The 22,212-nt window shown below is 38.5% G+C and overlaps 1 protein-coding gene across 1 annotated transcript in view; it reads left to right on the top strand.

The window, feature by feature from the left end:
* The window catches only part of frmd5b (FERM domain containing 5b), a 76,078-nt gene that overhangs the window by 216 nt on the left and 53,650 nt on the right, over positions 1–22,212 (top strand). The window lies entirely within an intron of this gene.

Below are 22,212 nucleotides of genomic sequence, written 5' to 3'. Positions count from 1 at the left end.
GTCACCTTCTGGAGGGCAGTGGGGGGGGGGTCTGGACGGAACCAGGGGGGTCTCTCGGAACCAGACTGGCGTTGAAGACACCTGGTCTTACATGTCCTGGTTTCTTAGTGTGTGTGTGTGTGTTTGTGGGATGACACACCTGCAGTGGTCATCCCGTCTGGACCGTGGTGCGTTCACTGCGCACCCTCAGTGATTCAGTTTGATAGTGAGGACCTGGACAGTAGTTACTGGTGTGTAACCTTGCATTTATCCTATAAACACTAACAGATTTAACGTTTTTCGTTGATATTTGATCGCACTACATAAAACTGCAGTTTTTTTTTAAACTGAATCATGTTGAGTGAAAAAAAAATACTCACATTCATCATCACAACTGAACATGCTGACGTTGAATTGATATATTGATGCAGTGATAATGTTCTTTTATTAGGATTTATAGTGACTATTTAATGAGTGTTCCTGTTAAACTAGTCCAACTAATATTTATTTACAGTATTTTTATACATCCCAGCAAACAACATTTAAACACACCTTTAGACAAAACACCAGTACAACTCATTTGTTTCTTGTATATTTATACTTTATATATATTAAAGATGGATTAAGTTGAACAAGTTGTACACACATGCTACCATTGATGTCGGTTAAACCATCCAAGAATTGAATGCTTTATTGCGGGGGTTACGTTCTGAAAACAAATTATTGTTGAACGTGAAGTTATTTTAGTCAATTGTAGTATTTTCATGAATTTATACATTATTGAAACTTGCAAACACAACATTGTCTATGAGGCATCATCCCTCTGAACAACCCTCTCTGTAAAAAAAAACCCTGAATAGCTCCTGTGATGCTTTGCCGCCCAGCCAACCAATCACAGCTGTTTTATTTTAATTGTTTTAAATGATATTATTTTGATATAATAAGTAAGGTTAGTGTGGTAATAAGTACTCAATTCTGTGGTTGTGTTGAAGTTTATCTTCTGTTCAAATAAACAAACATTTTTTTGTACCAGTCTGAATCAAGACAAGGATGTATCTTGATAAAAGTGTTTTTTTTATATAGTTATCCTGATGTTTTACTGCCGGGATCGGTCCTGAAATTTGCAAGTGCAGTGATTTAATGTACCTTTTTCTAGTTCTGTTGAAAACTGGACGCTTGTCTTGGTTCTGTCTTAAGCCAGTGTTCTATACATGTGTGAGTTCTATAGTCTAACGGTTGTTTTCAGGTTCTAATTGGCTCGCTAATGCTAGCTCGCTAATGCTAGCTCGGGCCGTTAACTACAATCTTCTCTTCGACGCTTGTGTCGATACATTTTTGATAAAATCACTTTGACGGGTGTGTAGTTCTGTTGCACCGCCTCACTCGGACACTTGTTGGCGCTCTTGTTGGTGCAGCATCAGAGATGGCAGCACAAAGGAAGCATCAGCTGCTGTTCTTCAGTGAGACGTGACAGCAGACGCAGAGAAAACCTTCACAGCAGCAGATGAAAGAGTGACTGGTGTTTCCTCTCCACTCTTGTTTGTCGCAACAGTTTAAAATGATGGAGCAACATCTGTGTGTCGAGGGTGTGTGGGGGGGGGGGTCCATCTATTGGTCAAACATCAAGGTGTGTCACCGCGTGTCATCAACCCCGGAAGTCTCCACCTCGAAGGGAGGATTACAGCTGGCTGGAGAAGGAGTGAAGCCAATTTTACGTCATAATAGACTCTCGTAACCTTTTGTTCGCCCAGATTTCAGAGCAACTTTATAAAGTAATGAGTTAAAAACATAGTCATGATGAGGAACTTACTGCGTCTTGGAGAGAATGTTTGAAACATGTGAGCGACCTTTAAGAGAAACAATCACGTTGCATTCAAAGACACTTTGCGAGTCGGAAACAAATCACACCCCAGTTTCATGTCACATATACAATTTTGTATTTCAATAGACCCTTTTTTGCCATGTTTAGCCTGCTATGCTAGGTGTGTGGAAGCTCTGGAAGTCATTTTGGGTTTTCATTGAAACTTTGCATTTCTTTCAATAAAAATAAAATAATTTCAAAGCATTTCATAATTTTTGGAAGAAAATAATGAAATATTTCTACATTGAAAAGTTGCTCTCAGTGCTCAATTGGATTAGTCTTGCAAGGAGGTTCTTTTGTGCCAACATTTTATATTGAATTTAAAGAAAAAAAAACTACTCCATTTTCAAATTCGATTTTTGAATATTCGGACTGAGAATACCAAACTCTACGCGTAAAGTAAAAAAAATGCACATTTTGCGTTTTAAATAAAATAATGAAGTAAATAAAATTTGACCATTCCATATACAAATTACTAAACAAAATAATTCAATTAAAAAAATAAATCAACCTTTGGATATATAAATGAATGAAAAAATTATGAAATGCTTAAAGAAAATTTTCAAAAAATAAATAAAATTAAAGTTTCAATGTTTTAAATGTTAAATAAAAATAAAAAGATAATTAAAAATAAAATACACATTACTCAAATGTCCAAAAAAGTAGAATTGTGATTTGGAGGTCAATTGTTTTGCTGAGATTTCTTACTTCCTTCAACATCTTCAATAGGAAACGATCATGTTGCTTCGTTGTGTAGTTAATGTGTCTCGTCTGCTCACTGTGTTGCTCTGCAGCTTCAACAAGGTTGTGGTCTTGACCAGAGATTCAATTAGACGTGAAAGTTCCATGTTTAACGTTGACTGTGAACCATTTATTTAATGAACATGTTCTAAACCTTCTACTCCTGATGTTGCTGATGATATGTTGGAGAAGACAGGAATAAAAAGACATTAGGGAAAGATGGAGGAGGAAAGGAAGTGAAAAGTGTTAGATTTACTATAAATCTTCCCAGTAATGGACGGAGATCAAAGGCGGTGAAGAAGAGAGTGCAGGTGAGGCGGAAGTCAGTGACCTTCTCATCAGTCTCAGAGATCAATGGACGAGCAACGATTTGTCTCAGTGGTTGAAATAGAGATCGTTCTTCTCTCGTGAGTGTCGCCCTCGAGCCGAACAACAATGTCTTCAAGAATAATGTGAGTGAAGACGTTTGCAGTCTCTTCACGCTCTGGACTCAAACGAACGCTTTCCGATGTGAGTCACTGCACTGAGTCATATCGCAGCCACTGTTGCTGCGACTCCCGGGGGTTTGAGCTCTAGTTGACATCGTTCAAGGTCAGGTCACGGGGGCAGCAGCCAGTGCAAAGAGCCCTAAGCGGTGTCTCAAATCACATACTTGCGTACTTAAAATTAGTATTTTTAGTGCATAAGTGCGTCTCAATTCTTACTATGCGAAATGTAGTGATCCATTCCACTTTCTACACTAAACGGCTGCACCTTAGTAACGTTAACGTGCTGCCAGCAGGTGGCGATAGTGTTCCTACAGATTGTTGTTCATCGTTAAATAGTAGTAAGAGAAGAAGCTCTCTTACATATATACATATACTTACAGGTGCATTTTCAGCAGCAGTACGAGGATGACACGTCTTCGCTGCTGATAACAGCTTAAATATCTCGCCATTATTTCGATTCTCATATTTTTTCTTTATTTCTTCTTCCAAACTTGCAAAATGTTCTGCCAGCAGGTGGCGATAGTGTTTAAACAGCTTGTTGAAACCATCGTTAAATAGTAGTAGTAGAAGAAGCTTCATTTCCTGTTAGTGTGTAGCAGCAGAGTTGGATATGAGACATACTATCTGTGGAGAATTTGCGTACTAGTTAGTATGTACACTATCCTGATGCATACTAACTTCTAGTATACTAAGAGAAGTAAGCGAGACACAGCAATACTATCTGTCGAGAATATGCGTACTAGTTAGTACGTAAACTATTATTAAACTTTTACTTGAATTACCAATTGAAACAAATTATTAAGTTGTGTTTCATTCTGTTCTTATAGTTGATGTGTTGTTTTGTGGTAACATTTGTGTTTTCTCGAGACATTTTCGCACACTGCTCAATGTAGACGCACTTGTGTACTTAAAATATTAAGTGTAAGTGCGAGATTTCCAAGGGTTCTGGGTCTGCCCCAAGTTCTCCTCCCAATTAGACGTGGCTATACCACCCCTTGGGGCGCAGGCGTCCAGGAGCCGTCCTCAAAAAGGTCCCCGAGCCCCCTTAAACTGTCTGAGCAACTCCGAGTCTCTCCTGAATGACGGAGCTCCTGATGCAGAGAAAAATAACTTCATCTTGTATTCGCCATTTTGTCACTTCCTACTTAAATCCTACTGAAGCCTTGTTGGAACTTCTGAAGTTTTGTGGTCAAGAATCATTAGATGTTTCTTCACGACAAACCGCTGAAATCAAAGCTGTCGTGCACGACCTTGAATCTCAGGACTTCTAATCCAGACTCAGTCTAACGTAATGAAATGTTAACGAGTCATCATTTAATGAAGAACGTGACGGTTAAATATCTCTGAACACCACATTCCCATTTTAGCAAAGTCCTGGTCCTGCACGAGATCCACGGGAGAACAAACCGCTTCAATAATGCATCCGACACACAAAGTAGCTCCGAGTCTGAAGTCGCAGCTTAATTTCATTAGTGGTTCTGAGCCGCGGCTCTGACTCGACGCCAGCAGCTCTGACTCACCGCCAGGCGAGTCCTTCATCGATGTTCCATCACTCAGACCAGGTCCAACGTCTGATGGTCTGTCCTTCTGGATCGTGGGAGATGAACCATGAGGTGTGTCCGAGATCATTCGTCTGCACCTCGAAGTGAGGCCGATCGTTCCTCATCCCTGATTGGACGACACGGAGAACTCGGAGGTTCCACGTGTGATCGTTCCATCAGCAGAAGAAGCTGAGTCAGATTATAATCTCACACTGCTGCTGCCATCTTTCTGCCCGTTTGACGTCTGATCCTAGCGTCTCGCAGCCTCAACAACTACTCCACGGAATGTCTTCAATACGATCACGAAGATCCCTGAGCTGTCAGTGGAGGTTTAGTGTGAAGGACACGTCCATCAGGGCCAGAGAAACGGGCCACAAGGGGGCAAAAGAACCATCTGTCCAATCTGAATAAAATGTAGCCATACTATCTGAAGTACCCAGAGTTCCCCGGGTATTTTTATGAGATTAAAATCCATAAAAAATATATATTTTTTAAATGCAAAGATCATTTAGATTTCTATTGTACCTATCTTGGGGGTTGGCGCCATTTTTCATCTTATTGGAACAGATTCGGAAAAATTACCCAGAAGCCACTGAGAGCTGAAAGAAGGACAAGAACGTTGGAGGACTTCCTTTAAGAGGCTTCAAGGGTTAGTCAAGATTCAAATTGGGCTCATTTCTTCTCGACTAAGGGTTGGGATTATTTTCAGAGTAATCTGTTCCTTTTAAGAGTTATAGACAAAAATGTTTGTTCATTTTAATGTAGCAACTGGAGCTCAGTTGTCCCAAAAAGAGACACTTAAAAACGTCCAAATACCTCCGAACTGCTCGTCCTTTTTCGGAAAAGCTTAAACAACTCATTTCAAGATTGTTTGTAGCAGAAGTCAAAAAGGTCAACATGCAACACAAAAAGAGAGTAAATATCGCAAGCACTTACAATATAGAGGTATTTGGATGTTTTTGAACACGAAGACAACTGAGCTCCAGTCGCTACATTAAAATGAACAAACACTCTTGTCTAAAACTCTAAAAAGGAACAGATTACTCTGACAATAATTAGTCGACATGTAGAAAAAACTATCACTTTAATACTGATTTAATTCAGTTTAAAACCTTCCTTGAAACTAGTAGAGAGAAATTCATGCTTTTGTAGCTCATTATAAGGAAGTAGTGAACACACGACCGTTACGGCCTTTTCGTCCATTTCGGACGAATAAGCCAAAATGGAAAAATCATTTTGGCCACAGAGCAGTTCATGGCAGTCATTTGGTCCATAAAGATCTGTGTAGGACTCATGAGAGAACCCGTGAGAGAACCCATGAGAGAACCCATGAGAAAACCCATGAGAGAACCCATGAGAGAACCCATGAGAGAACCCGTGAGAGAACCTATGAGAGAACCTATGAGAGAACCCATGAGAGAACCCATGAGAGAACCCATGAGAGAACCTATGAGAGAACCTATGAGAGAACCCATGAGAGAACCCATGAGAGAACCTGTGAGAGAACCTATGAGAGAACCCATGAGAGAACCCATGAGAGAACCCATGAGAGAACCTATGAGAGAACCTATGAGAGAACCCATGAGAGAACCCATGAGAGAACCCATGAGAGAACCCGTGAGAGAACCCATGAGAGAACCCATGAGAGAACCCATGAGAGAACCTGTGAGAGAACCTATGAGAGAACCCATGAGAGAACCCATGAGAGAACCCATGAGAGAACCCATGAGAGAACCCATGAGAGAACCCGTGAGAGAACCCATGAGAGAACCCATGAGAGAACCCGTGAGAGAACCCATGAGAGAACCCATGAGAGAACCTATGAGAGAACCCATGAGAGAACCCATGAGAGAACCCATGAGAGAACCCAACAGGCTCAAGAATTCGGCGAATTCTCCGTCTTCGTTTTTCTTTATTTTAGTTCCTTGTTTTTCATTGAAACTTGATTGAACTATAAAAATGATCCTCTTTATTTTTAGTCGTATTCAAAGGTCAAATTTACGCTAAAACCTTATGATACGATTACTCGACTAATCGAGAAAATAATCAACGTCTGATCGACTATTAAAATAATCGTTACTATTTCCAAGTGAATCAAAAGTGTGTTTGACCTAACCAGGAGCTCTGGCTCGGGGGCCTAATCCGACCCAGCAAGTCATTTAAAGTGGCCCCCGAGAGCTTTAAACACCTCCTCAGGCCTAGATTAACTTTGACACTTTTGTGAAAACTTGCTGTTCAACTGTTTTGGTTAAAGATGAGATGAGGAATACAAGGGTCACAGCGGAGAAGGACTCAATGACTGATGCCCTCTAGAGGCCGGAAGTTTAATTGCAACACGAAAATGAATCAAAGTCCTGAACACATTCTTAATAACCATGGTTTCCAGAATCTCACTCCTTGAGGCGAGATGCAAGATGACGTCGGGGGTTCGAAGACAATCAGATGCCGTTGTAGTTCCGACTATAAACAACTAGTGACCCCAAGACTTGAAGGTCGGTGCTGCTAAAATGTGGATCTGAACTCATGCGTACCTGGTTTTAGAAGCTTGGTCTGATCCAGTTGACAAGATCTGCAGCAGCGAGTGACATCGGAATCACTTCCTTCCTTCCGACTTCCACCTGCCATCTCGTGTTTGAACGCTGAGATGAGATCAGTGTCGTCAGCGACAGCAGGAATCCTGTCTCTGCGGCTCCGTCAATAAACCAGTCAGTGATTCTCTTTTTTCGAGCCGCTTAAGCACTCGTCGCACAAACGTGCGCTTCCTGGTGTGTCTAAGTGTTGGTCGTAATGAATGAAAGAACAATCAGCGACCGCAGGACAATCGATAACACTGTTAGAGCAGCAGCTCCAGCCGACCTCGCTCTCACCAATTATGCGTCGTGAAGACACTTCACAGCAAAGATTACTCTCAACCACTGCGTTGGTTTGAGTGCGGCGGCGGCACAGAGAAAAAATGGTCGTCATCGTGAAGAGATTCCGATCAGAGGAAGCGGATTTTGTGAAGCGGAAAGTTTGAAACGTTTCGCTCACATCAGTGTTTTTAGTCGAGAATCAAGATACAAAACATTTATTAAAAGCCTTAAATGTCGATTTACGACAAGAAATAAATCACAATATAGTCTTTTATTCTGAAATTTCCGGGTTTAATTCTTCCATTTTTTCTCTTCATTTTCGCAGTACGGCTTCCACGATTAGTCAAATCTAGTAATCAACAATTTCGACGTTTATTTTCAGAAGTTTTATTTTCTCCGAATTCTCCGTCTTCTTTATTTTAGTTCTTTGTTTTTTCATTGAAACTTGATTGAATCATCAAAATGATCCTCTTTCTTTTTAGTCGTATTCAAAGGTTAAATTTACGCTTAAACTTCACGATACGATTACTCGACTAAATAATTAACGACTAATCGAGTATCAAAGTATTCGTAACTATTTCCATGTAGTTTGAATCAAAAGTGTGTTTGACCTAACCAGGAGCTCTGGCTCAGGGGCCTTATTTGGCCCAGCAAGTCATTTAATGTGGCCTTCGAGAGCTTTAAACACTGACTCAGGACTAGATTAACTTTTGTGAAAACTTGCTGTTAAACTGTTTTGGTTAAAGATGAGATGAGGAATACAAGGGTCACAGCGGAGAAGGACTCAATGACTGATGCCCTCTAGAGGCCGGAAGTTTAATTGCAACACGAAAATGAACCAAAGTCCTGAACATTTGCATGTAAATTGTAATTTAACATGTTTTTATTTTAAATTTTATAAACCCTTTATTGTAAAATTTAACCATGAAAGAACTATGACAAAAAAATACAATATTATTTGAAATCCCAAAAATAAACAATAAAATGAATACATTCAGTGCTGTTAAATATCGATACCGTACAGTGAAATATAATATTGCGATATGTAAGCGTGTAGCTATTTTTTACACCCTGAGTAATGAAGGTCGATAGTCGAGAAAAACATCTTAAACAGGAAATACTAATAGATTTATGAGTTCAGACTTGCTTCTCCGCCACCAGGAAGTGATGCACGGCCGTTAAATGACACATGAATCCATGACACGGAGAAATGGGGGAGAATGAAGCCGTGACTGGGTCGGTGGTCCCGGTGGTCACGGTGGTCCCGGTGGTCACGGTGGTCACGGTGGTCACGGTGGTCCCGGTGGTCCCGGTGGTCACGGTGGTCACGGTGGTCACGGTGGTCACGTCTACAGCTCTGATGATGAGCTCTGCTGCCACGAGTGACAGACGACTGTGGCAGTCGTGCGTCGTCGCACTTCAGACGCTCGAGGAGTCAATTATCCTCCATTGTCGTCCACATTGTTTAACGTCAACCTCTCTTCTGTTTCATTCCACCGTCCAATGTGGACGAGAAAAGCACAGAGGCAGCACATACCTCTGCCAAGGAGCTCATTTAACATGAAAATACAACCTAAATTAAACCATTAAAACAACTTCTATGACTCAGCATAACAGTCAAGTGACGGCTGATTTATTCCTGTTATTCAAAACAAAATCTTTCCATTTTGCTGAGTGGGATTAACGCAGCAGCGATTAGAGGCCATACAAATGAATGACACAACCTTCAATGCCTTCTTGAATCCAGATGGAACGACAGAACCCAACACAGTTGATTTCAGGAAAAAACTTTTTTGAGTTATCATTAGGGGTTTTGCCAAGAATCTGTCGATGCAAAACGTATCCCGATACATGGGCAACGATACCAAATATAGTGATACTGTAGTAACAAGGATATATGTTTAGTATTGTCGAGTTCTTGACTCTGGTGTTGCAGAATTTACAGACCACATGACTCTTGACGAAGTCGTAACTGATTTCATTTGTTTTCAAACCAAAATCAAGAAAATCAGAAATCAATCACAATATATTCAGAGAATTATTCTGGAGTCTTTTATTCTGAAATTTCTGGATGTAATTCTTCCATTTTTTCTCTTCATTTTCAAAGTACGGCTTTGATGATTTGTCAAATTTAGTAATGTCGAAGTTTATTTCCCGAAGTTTTACCTTCGCTGAATTCTCCGTCTCCTTTTTTTTAAATTTAAGTTCCTTGTTTTTTCATTGAAACTTGATTGAATCATCAAAATGATCCTCTTTATTTTTAGTCGTATTTAAAGGTTACATTTACGCTAAAACTTGAAGATCTGATTTCTCGACTAATCGAGAAAATAATCAACGACTTATCGAGTATAAAAGTATTCGTTACTATTTCCAAGTGAATCAAAGTGTGTTTGACCTAACCAGGAGCTCTGGCTCGGGGGCCTAATCCGACCCAGCAAGTCATTTAAAGTGGCCCCCGAGAGCTTTAAACACCTCCTCAGGAGTAGATTAACTTTGACACTTTTGTGAAAACTTGCTGTTAAACTGTTTTGGTGAGAGATGGGATGAGGAATACAAGGGTCACGGCGGAGAAGGACGTAATGACCGATGCCCTCTAGAGGCCGTAAGTTTAATTGCAACACGAAAATGAACCAAAGTCCTGAACATTTGCATGTACATTGTAATTGAACATGTTTGTAGTTTTAATTTTATAAACACTTTATTGTAAAAATGTAACCATGAAAGAACTATGACAGGAAAATACAATATTATTTGAAATCCAAAAAATAAACAATAAAATGAATAAATTCAGTGCTGTTAAATATAGATACCGTACAGTGAAATATAATATCGCGATATGTAAGCGTGTAGCTATTTTTTACACCCTGAGTAATGAAGGTCGATAGTCGAGAAAAACATCTTAAACAGGAAGTACTAATAGATTTATGAGTTCAGACTTGCTTCTCCGCCACCAGGAAGTGATGCACGGCCGTTAAATGACACATGAATCCATGACACGGAGAACTGGTGGAGAATGAAGCCGTGACTGGGCCGGTGGTCCCGGTGGTCCCGGTGGTCACGGTGGTCCCGGTGGTCACGGTGGTCCCGGTGGTCACGGTGGTCACGGTGGTCACGGTGGTCCCGGTGGTCACGGTGGTCCCGGTGGTCACGGTGGTCCCGGTGGTCACGGTGGTCACGGTGGTCACGGTGGTCACGGTGGTCACGGTGGTCCCGGTGGTCACGGTGGTCACGGTGGTCACGGTGGTCACGGTGGTCACGGTGGTCACGGTGGTCACGGTGGTCACGGTGGTCACGGTGGTCCCGGTGGTCACGGTGGTCCCGGTGGTCACGGTGGTCACGGTGGTCACGGTGGTCACGGTGGTCCCGGTGGTCACGGTGGTCCCGGTGGTCACGGTGGTCACGGTGGTCACGGTGGTCACGGTGGTCACGGTGGTCACGGTGGTCACGGTGGTCACGGTGGTCCCGGTGGTCACGGTGGTCACGGTGGTCACGGTGGTCACGGTGGTCACGGTGGTCCGGTGGTCCCGGTGGTCACGGTGGTCACGGTGGTCACGGTGGTCACGGTGGTCCGGTGGTCCCGGTGGTCACGGTGGTCACGGTGGTCACGGTGGTCCCGGTGGTCACGGTGGTCACGGTGGTCACGGTGGTCACGGTGGTCACGGTGGTCACGGTGGTCACGGTGGTCACGTCTACAGCTCTGATGATGAGCTCTGCTGCCACGAGTGACAGACGACTGTGGCAGTCGAGCGTCGTCGCACTTCAGACGCTCGAGGAGTCAATTATCCTCCATTGTCGTCCACATTGTTTAACGTCAACCTCTCTTCTGCTTGATTCCACCGTTCAGTGTGGACGAGAAAAGCACAGAGGCAGCACATACCTCTGCCAAGGAGCTCATTTAACATGAAAATACAACCTAAATTAAACCATTAAAACAACTTCTATGACTCAGCATAACAGTCAAGTGACGGCTGATTTATTCCTGTTATTCAAAACAAAATCTTTCCATTTTGCTGAGTCGGATTAACGCAGCAGCGATTAGAGGCCATACAAATGAATGACACAACCTTCAATGCCTTCTTGAATCCAGATGGAACGACAGAACCCAACACAGTTGATTTCAGGAAAAAACTTTTTTGAGTTATCATTAGGGGTTTTGCCAAGAATCTGTCGATGCAAAACGTATCCCGATACATGGGCAACGATACCAAATATAGTGATACTGTAGTAACAAGGATATATGTGTAGTATTGTCGAGTTCTTGACTCTGGTGTTGCAGAATTTACAGACCACATGACTCTTGACGAAGTCGTAACTGATTTCATTTGTTTTCAAACCAAAATATGTACAAACATCAACTTGGAGTCATCAAAGATGCTGGAGTCACTGTATCCTCTTGTCCTCACTTATCGCTGGGATCTCGCAGGATTTAATTGTTCCTTTAGCTGCTGTTGGTTTGATAACTGCTAAAAGGAAATTTAATTGTATCACAAATATGAACAAATTCTTGCATGTTAATTGTAAATGAATAATTAAAAATCAATTTTAATCTTAAGACACTTCATTGAGATATAAACCATAAAATAATCTTTTTTTTAAATTAAACACGATTTAAAAGTCTTATTATGTATAAAAAGGAAAATATCAATATGATGCTGTGGAGTATTTATAGTATGGTGACGAAAAACATCGCAATATATTGGAGTATCGATTTTTTCTCAACCTCCATAGTTTTGGATCATTTGCAGCTAACTAAGCCATAAAAACTGGTGTTAGCCTTCTAGCTTCGTAACAAAAGCGCTAAACTTGGGAAGTTTTCTGGTGTTGTAGTATTTACAGACCACATGACTCTTGACGAAGTCGTAACTGCTTTCATTTGTTTTCAAACCAAAATATGTCCAAACATCAGCTTTAAAAGCTGCTGGAGTCACTGTATCCTCTCGTCCTCAGTCATTGGATTTTACTGTTCCTTTAACTGCAGAGGACGTAATGACTGCTGCCATCTAGAGGACAGGAGTTTAATTACAACACAGAAATGAACAAACGCCGTGAATATTTGGCATCTTAATTTAAAAAAAATAAAAAAATGGAATTACTTTATTTGACATTATAACAATTTATTGAAATATGAATATAACGTTTATATTCAACAATGCTAAAAGTAATCAATACAGTGCTCTTGAATATCCAAACAGTATCGTTGAAAAACTATTGCAATATATTTACATTGACTCCAGCAATTTTTAAAGCTGATGTTTGACATATTTTGGTTTGAAAACAAATGAAAGCAGTTACGACTTCGTCAAGAGTCATGTGGTCTGTAAATTGTGCAACACCAGAGTCAAGTACTCGACAATACTACACATATATACTTGATACTACAGTAACACTGTATGATTCTTGCTAATACACTCCTCTAATGATCATTAGCATTGCAAGCTAAAATACTAGTACGTAAGTATTGATATTTTTCAGGGTCTATTATTTTCCGTAGGATTTGACACAAGAGTCTTTGTTAGTCATTTAAAGAGTTGTGTGTTTTATTTCAGGAGGTTCTTGATGTTTACACACGTCCAGCACTGAGACTGAATCAAGTTTGTTCATTCTTTCCTCTCTTTCCTGGGATCGACACACTTTTCACTATGTTTGAGCTGCTGTGTTGATCCGTCATCGATCCACCATGTGGTTCCTGAGTCGTTCCTTCGGTCCCGGTGCTCGTCTGGAAATTTAATTTCATGAAGCAAACGACTCCAGCGTGGAGCGAGTACTAGTACTTCTACTGACGGAGGCGTCGTTATGGCTCCCTCACTCCAGAACCTGAACGAGTCACGTCCTCAGAATCACTTCTTCAATCTTCATTGATCCAGTTTGTGTCAAACTTCTCTTCGTATCTCAGCTACGACCGCTTTAAGATGTTGAGTCGAGCTAATATGAAACAATGAACATTTGACGTGTAATTATTACTGATCTCACAATAACACGTTGACCTGGTTTTCATTTTTCTCGTGTGTTTGATTCATTTTATTTTTAAACTGTGTGGCTTTTTTTAATTATCTACCTGTTAATGTTGAACTATTTTATATTTATATATAAACAGTATATGTAAATACTGTTGAAAAGGACATGATCACATGTAAGCATCATTTTTAAATACTGTATTTATTTTACTTACTACTTTACGTGTACTTACTTATTATATATATATACAGTATATACAGTATATATATATATATATATATATATACTGTATATACAGTATATATATATACAGTATATAGATAGATAGATAGATGGATGGATGGATGGATGGATGGATGGATGGATGGATGGATGGATGGATGGATGATGGATGGATGGATGGATGGATGGATGGATGGATGGATGGATGGATGGATGGATGGATGGATGGATGGATGGATGGATGGATGGATGGATGGATGGATGGATGGATAGATAGATAGATAGATAGATAGATAGATAGATAGATAGATAGATAGATAGATAGATAGATAGATAGATAGATAGATAGATAGATAGATAGATAGATAGATAGATAGATAGATAGATAGATAGATAGATAGATAGATAGATAGATAGATAGATAGATAGATAGATAGATAGATAGATAGATAGATAGATAGATAGATAGATAGATAGATAGATAGATAGATAGATAGATAGATAGATAGATAGATAGATAGATAGATAGATAGATAGATAGATAGATAGATAGATAGATAGATAGATAGATAGATAGATAGATAGATAGATAGATAGATAGATAGATAGATAGATAGATAGATAGATAGATAGATAGATAGATAGATAGATAGATAGATAGATAGATAGATAGATAGATAGATAGATAGATAGATAGATAGATAGATAGATAGATAGATAGATAGATAGATAGATAGATAGATAGATAGATAGATAGATAGATAGATAGATAGATAGATAGATAGATAGATAGATAGATAGATAGATAGATAGATAGATAGATAGATAGATAGATAGATAGATAGATAGATAGATAGATAGATAGATAGATAGATAGATAGATAGATAGATAGATAGATAGATAGATAGATAGATAGATACATAGATACATAGATACATAGATACATAGATACATAGATAGAAATGTTTGAATAAGGGACAGACATAAAAATAACTATTCTTTTCAATTGAATACAAATAATGGAATAAAGTGAATAAAACTAAGAAATATACTGTAAAACGATGTGCCTCAACATTGATACAATGTTATTTCAGAGACTACAATAATAAAGAAAAAAGTTACCATTAATCTTTTCTGTAGTACTGCACAGTATTAGTAGTATTGCTCAAAATAGTTATCAGCCTGTTGAAGTCTCTCAAAAAACAAGTTAACAGTGATATTATATATTTTTCATGATTTCAATGATGTTTCTGAAAACATCAGTGGGTTGATCTTGTTAGTGTTGCTCAAAGCTAAGCTAAAGCTAATCCGGTGCATTTTGAAAACTCTGGTGATTGCTCCTGATGATAAGGTTCCAGTGTTGAGTCAGTACTTGGGTGACTTAGGTCAGTCTGTCACCTGAGCCTGAGAAACCTGGGTGTTGTATTTGACAGACATGTCTCTAGTTCACTGCAGAAAACTGACCTTCAACTGAGAAAAATCTAAATTTAGGAAGATTTTGTCACAACATGATCTGGAGTTTATAATCCATGCGTTTGTGTCGTTCAGACTATTGTAAGAGTTTATTTTCTTGTCTTAACAAGAATGATCTGTCTCGCCTGCAGTTGATATATACAATTCTTTAGCGAGAATTCTGAGCCGCTCTAGTAGAAGAACTCACATTTCTCCGATCCTTAAAACTCTTCACTGGCTGCCAGTTTCTTTCAGGATCAACTTTAAAATTCTGGTTCTTACTTTCAGATCTATTCCTGGTCAGACCTTTCATCTGATCCAGATCAAATTACATTTTCCAGAGAGGTGCAACACTTTCACCCCAAGTGAGGGGGCGCTAGTGAGGTGATGCCATCGTAGCTGGAGCTTAAAGTGTGTTCTCAGCACAACTATATTATTTTATAAAACAATACAAGTAAATGAGTAAAGAGCGTATCAAGAACATTCTTACTTTCCAAACACAGAGAAGATTCAACTGGTAAAGAGTGAATAGTTATGGAAGCTTTTCTCCTTCAGTAACTTAATGATCACATGACCAGAAATCATGAGTGACACGTACAGACATGAAGTCTTTTATAAATCTGACCGTCTGGTCTCTCATCCAAAGATCTGGTGTTAGCCTCGAGTCTGGAAAAAGATTTTAAAACGTTCTCTCTCGGCCTTTGTTCCCGCTCGTCCGTTTGCACGACAAGAACCAGTTTCCTCCGTTATTCTCCGTTATTCTCCGTTGTTCTCCGTTATTCTCCATTATTCTCCGTTATTCATCCTCCGTCTTCAAAGCATGTGCTGCAAGTTATAATGAGCTTCAGCGACACAGACGACAGGAACTACAGTTTGGATTCAAGAGCATGAATGCGAGCAGGTGGTCATGATGGCTGCATGTTAGTGTAGCTGAGAAGAGAAACTTCTGCCTTTAATGAGGTTCATTGACTTGAATTCTATTATTCAATCAAATAAATGAAACGTTTCAATATAGAAATGATTGAATTATATTATTTTAAAAAACGATTAAAATGAAAAAAACAAAAAAACATCTAAGAAATGTAAACTTTGAAATGTTAAATACCACAATTCAATGTTTTGATGAGACTGATATGCAAGTGACACACGGGCCGAGGGCCAAATATCGTACAACAAAAGTACTACAATTCTAAATATGACCTTGTTATGTTACATTTGAAGACTTCATTTTTTGTAGTATTTCCTTTATATTTTCCATCTATTAACGATCAACTACTGTGAAAACTCTCCTGACTCGCATGTTTGAAAAGTATTCCGCTCCAAGATGCAGTAATGCGATAATGGAGCATTTTTTATGAGATTGCATTTATAAAAACGTAGCATTTGTGATAATTTGCATTTACGATTACACAGCATTGACGATAACACAGCATTTGCGATAACATAGCAATTGCAATAACGTATAATTTATAGTAACGTTGCATTTGCAATAACTTAGCATTTACGATAACGTAGCATTTGCGATAGCGTGGAATTTGCGATAACGTAGCAATTGCAATAACGTAGCATTTACAGTAATGTTGCATTTGCAATAACGTAGCATTTGCAATAACGTTGCATTTACGATAACGTAGCATTTGCGATAGCGTGGAATTTGCGATAACGTAGCATTGGCAATAGTGTGGCATTTGCGATAACGTAGCATTAGCGATAGTGTGGCATTTACGATAACGTAGCATTTGCGATAGCGTGGAATTTGCGATAACGTAGCATTAGCGATAGTGTAGCATTTGCGATAATGTAGGATTTGTGATAACATTGCATTTACGGTAACGTAGCAGATGTGAAAACCAAACTCTCGTGACTCACTTGTAAAATAAATGTAAATGTTGAATCTTCCTCTCAAGATACAGTAACTTCTTTATCATGACCATGTTTTCAACTTATTACTTTATAAAGTTGCTCTGAAATCTCGGCGAACAAGAGGTTACGAGAGTCCATTATGACGTGATAATGGCTTCACTCCTCCTCCAGCCAGCTGTAATTACGCCCCACTTTGTTTATACAACGAGTCACTTGGAGGTGGATACTTTGGGTTTGATAACGCGTGGTGACAAACCTACATTATCGACCAATCACAGCAGAGTGGGCGTGGTCATGGTCAACAACATTTCACCATGTTAATCGCTGTAAGTCCTCAGACCATCAGTGGCTGCAGGGTTGAGTCTGGAGGTTCAGTTCAAACTTAAAATATTCTAAATCACGTCTCACGCTTCTCTCTCTTTAATTAAACACTCGCTGCTGCTCTCACTGCTGCTCCATTATTGATTCGCTTTGTCGTCCTGAATATGAACCGTTTTCATGAAGTCGCACAAACAAGTTCATGTCGGAGCAGCAGCAGAACAAACTCCTTCACCTTGTGGCGTCATCTTTTCTCAGAGTATGAGCTCAGAGAATATTATGGAAGAATATCAGTGTCGTAGATAAGGGTTGAATTTAAACTTAGATTTTTGTGTTTTTTTTAAGCATTTAATATTTTTCTTTAATAAATAAAATCTATCATTTGTATTTGAAAGGTTGAATTAAAAAAAGTTAACTCATTCAAGCCATTTTTACACATAAAGTTTTATATTCTAATTACAATAATCCAAATATAATTTTACAAAGTTCAACATGTTTTCATTTGTAGCCTTTTAAATTCAATATAAAATGATGGTATAATAATCAGACTAATCCAATCGAGCACAGAGCCGCTCGCTCTAGCTTTTAAATCCACAGCATACTATTAGTTGAAATATTACGTACATTTCTTCACGATGAACGACACACCTGAGCTTCTACGTCGTACCGTGACCGTCGCCTGATTGGCTGAAAGTTCAATTGAAATTTTTACATTGAATTTAAAAGGCTAGGAATTGAATAATATTGAAATTTCCGGATGATTGGAATAAGAAAATCAAACTCTGTGTAAAAAAAAAAGATGATTCATTTTGAAAACATTACAAATATTTAATTAAATCATAAAAATAAATAATAAAATGCTTCAAAAACGAAAACATCTCAACAAAATAATTGAATTCAATAAATCCCATTCAAAATTGTGCCAGTGATTGACATCCATAGATGTCAAAAGAGCATCAGAGAATAGAAAATAACGTGTGTTATGAAGAGGAATCCTCTCGACGTCTGTACGACTCATAGAAACAGAAGATTCTCGTCCTCGCCGTCGTTTCCTCTTCTTTCATGTGGAACTTGAAAGAAGAGACGAGGATTATTTGAGGAAGTCACGGCGTCAGAGGAGAAGAAAAGCCATTCTAGAGTGATGATGGTGAACTTAAGAGTCCTTGTGTCTCTTAGTCACGACTCACTTCCTCCAGGCTCCAGTGATCAGTAACTCATGGTGTTTCTCTTTTGTTATTGGACTCATGTTTTATCAAATCAATGTCACAAACAACAGCCGGAGAAAACTTCATGCGGGTGTTTTATTTTGAACATTTCTGTTCTTTAAGAAAACTATTGATCCATTGATCCATTATTTAAGTGTTTGCATCCATACTCATGTTTATTTTTGTTGATATAATTATCATTGTTATGTTGTTTTTGTCATATATTTCGTATTATATTTATATTTATTTTTGTTTGTATGATTATGTTTATTTTATTTTTGTTATATTATTTAATCGTTTATAGTCTATTGATTGTTGTTTTTGTCATATATTTCGTATTATTTTTATATTTTATTTTTGTTTGTATTATTATGTTTATTTTATTTTTGTTATATTATTTAATGGTTTATAGTTTATTTATTGTTGTTTTTGTCATATGTTTCGTATTATTTTCATATTGTACTTTTGTTTGTATTATTGTGTTTATAACTATTTTTATTCATCAGGCTAATGTAAGAAGATAAAATGTACATCTTATCATATAATTTAATAAGCTTTCTGAACGCCGAGCATGCTGGGTAGAAACAAAACTCGACAATTAACGGTTTAATAAAAAAAAAAAATTAACTTTCTGCCGAAACATAGACCAGATTCTACACTTAAGAGTTACGCCAAAAAAATAAGCCGCAATTTCCAAAATGAATCTATAATGTTGACAAACGTAACCTGTACCTGGTCACATGACCAGAATAAAATGCTGTGTGTCCACAGAAGAAAAAACTTTTCTTATCAAAAATTGATTTTCTGTCACATTTTTCTTTTACATTATAACATTTTTTGTCTGTTCACCTTTGACTTTCGTATTTTATTCTGAATAAAATAATAAAATGTACAACTTTATTGACACCACACGTTCACTGAGACAATATTTTTGAAGATCCAGCTCATTGGACGAGAGTGACAGCACGAGTAAGCTCCGCCCATTGAGTTGGAGCACACAGAGATTTCATTGGATCAGCCAGCTGTCAATTAAAACAGCTGATCTGGAGTCTCTTGTTGCTGCTCACGCGATGGTTATGAAGTAATATCATGGATTTAAAGCCATTAAAAGTCTGGAAATACAGTTTTATTTTGTTAATTAACATGTTTTGCTTTTATCGCTCATTTCCTGTCTGCGGTCCAATCAGCATTGGCGCTGCGACTTCACGCGATTATATTATTATTATTTGTAATTTAGGGGTGCGAGTAGAAAGGTAAAAAGGGGACCTCACTTCCTGTTTGAGCGTCCATCTTGTCTCACAGCAGGTTATTGTTGCAAACAAAAAAACATGATATAAAGGAGACATTAAATCGTCGATGTTCCAGAAATATTCCTTCTATTTCTCAGAATAAACTAAACAACAAATGGAGGTATGTGAGCTCAGGTCTACATTCACAAAAAAATAGGAACCGAACCGACAGCGTTACTGTCGTCGTCAACATTTGAAGTAAATAAAAGTCAACAACTTAACAGAAACTGACCACAAGACGTTGTTGTTCAGGTGTTCAGTGTGTGTGTGTGTGTGTGTGTGTGTGTGTGTGTGTGTGTGTGTGTGTGTGTGTGTGTGTGTGTGTGTGTGTGTGTGTGTGTGTGTGTGTGTGTGTGTTCCATTAGCAGTCGTCTTCACAGGAGATGTGGCGCTGCATCAAAAGATGGATGCAGTGACTCAGGGCCTCAAAACACTAATTACGCTGCGGCAGACGTTGAGACGAACTAATCCCGACAGACACTGATCCTCAGGAATGTTACAACTTTGGACCATCGTTGTTTTCACGAGGAATCCTCTCCTGGTGTTGAGACGGCACTGGCAGATGCTGAGGTGGTCGAGCAACATTTTACTTTGTTTTTTCTCTATCAATTCATTGTTTTTTTTTCTAAAGGGATCAATAAACTTCTAACTCTATCGTCTATCGTTCAGTTAAAATAAAACAGATTCATAAAAAACTAAAGAATGAAATGTTTGCCTTCAGACTTTGAATATGAATTTAAAACACTGAATTTTTACAAATCAAAATTGAACTTTGAATTTGAAAATCCGTTCGAATTTCAAGCAGTTAAAATACGTTCAGTGTAAAATGTAATCTGTAAAAAAAAAATTCATTCAATTCAATGTAAATAATTCAGTTGTAAACAAAATTCTGTGTGAAAACCAAAGCGTAGCAATCGATCCCTGACCTTACGCTGTGGCATCACACAAAGGTCACCAGGGCGACTGACCCGTGCGATGGTTCGTAACAATGAATGTTAAATGTTACTCTTGACATTGAACATCAAATTTCTTACACTTTATTCTGTAACGTGGGATTTTTAAGTCAATTTTTTTTTTCAACATTGAATTTATTTGCACTGAATTTGTATTTTTTATGTTGAATTGCACACTGATTTTATATATATATATATATATATATATATACTTGAAAAAAAAAAAACATCGCTTGTAATTCAAGTGATTAAAAAAATTTAGGACAGATTTTGATTCTGTAAAAATTCAGTGTTTGAAAAATATATTCAAAGTACGATGGCACACATTTACTTCCATAGAAAACCAAACAAAATGCATACAAAGATGTCAAAATATATATTTTAAAATGATGTTAAAAAGATACACAGATGTCGGCTGATTCGGGTCAATACACTGTTCTGGTTCTGTTGGATCTGTCTTTGACACAGTTGATCACCAGATCCTGTTGAGAAGACTGAGGGATGAAGTGGGACTGTCTGGGTCTGTGTTACAGTTTTAGTGTATCTGCCAATCAAATGAGGTCTGAATCGGCAGATCTGTTGTGTGGAGTCCCTCAAGGTTCTGTTCTGGGTCCTTTATTGTTGTTGATGTACTAGATTCCTCTCAGTAAAATCATTCAGAGATTTCCAGATGTTTCTTATCACATTTTTGCTGATGACATCCAGCTCTCAGCTCTTTTGATCCAACTGAGCCCCAGAGGCTGAACAGCTTAGTCAATTGTTTGCTAGAAATCAAATAATGAGTGAAAACACTCTACAGCTAAATGTGGACAAAACTGAAACTCTGGTGAATCTACTGATGGTTCCTGAACACACTTCAGGACCAGAGGAGAGAAATCCTTCCAGACTGTTGCTCCTAAGCTTTGGAACCATCTCTGTGTTTGATGATCTACTGACTCCTTCAAGAAACATCTGAAGACATTTTTATTTGTTCAGGCTTTTCCTTGATTCTCTGAGACTCCTGTGTTGTTCTCAGTGTTATCTTGATCTTTAAAGTATATATTTTATTGAGTATTGTTTTGATTGTTTAAGCGCTTTGTGACCCTGGTCTGGAATAGCTCTCTACAAATATTACTTACTTACTTAAAGGAGGAAAGTGTTGCCTTGATCTTTCCATTCATAGCACAAACGTCTGATGAATCAATCAGGATTATTGAACAGCCGTCAAATGGACTAATGACGTGACGTTCGGAGCCGTCGGAGATCAACAAAACAAGCATTAACCGAGAAGGAACCAGGTCCTGAGGCCGCTGCATCATTATTAGTCCCGCTGTAAAGAACAAGCTATTCTTTCAGGATCAACTTTAAAATTTTGGTTCTTACTTTCAGATCTATTCATGGTCAGACCTTCCATCAGTGATTTTATCCAGACTTACACCTCAGCTCGGGCTCTGAGGTCTGTGGATCAGAATCTACTGATGGTTCCTGAACACGCCTTTTGATTGTTGTCTTT

Source organism: Callionymus lyra, chromosome 6 (genome assembly GCF_982586985.1).
Source record: "Callionymus lyra chromosome 6, fCalLyr1.hap1.1, whole genome shotgun sequence".
NCBI classification, from domain to species: domain Eukaryota; kingdom Metazoa; phylum Chordata; class Actinopteri; order Syngnathiformes; family Callionymidae; genus Callionymus; species Callionymus lyra.
This window is presented reverse-complemented; position numbering and strand designations above follow the sequence as displayed.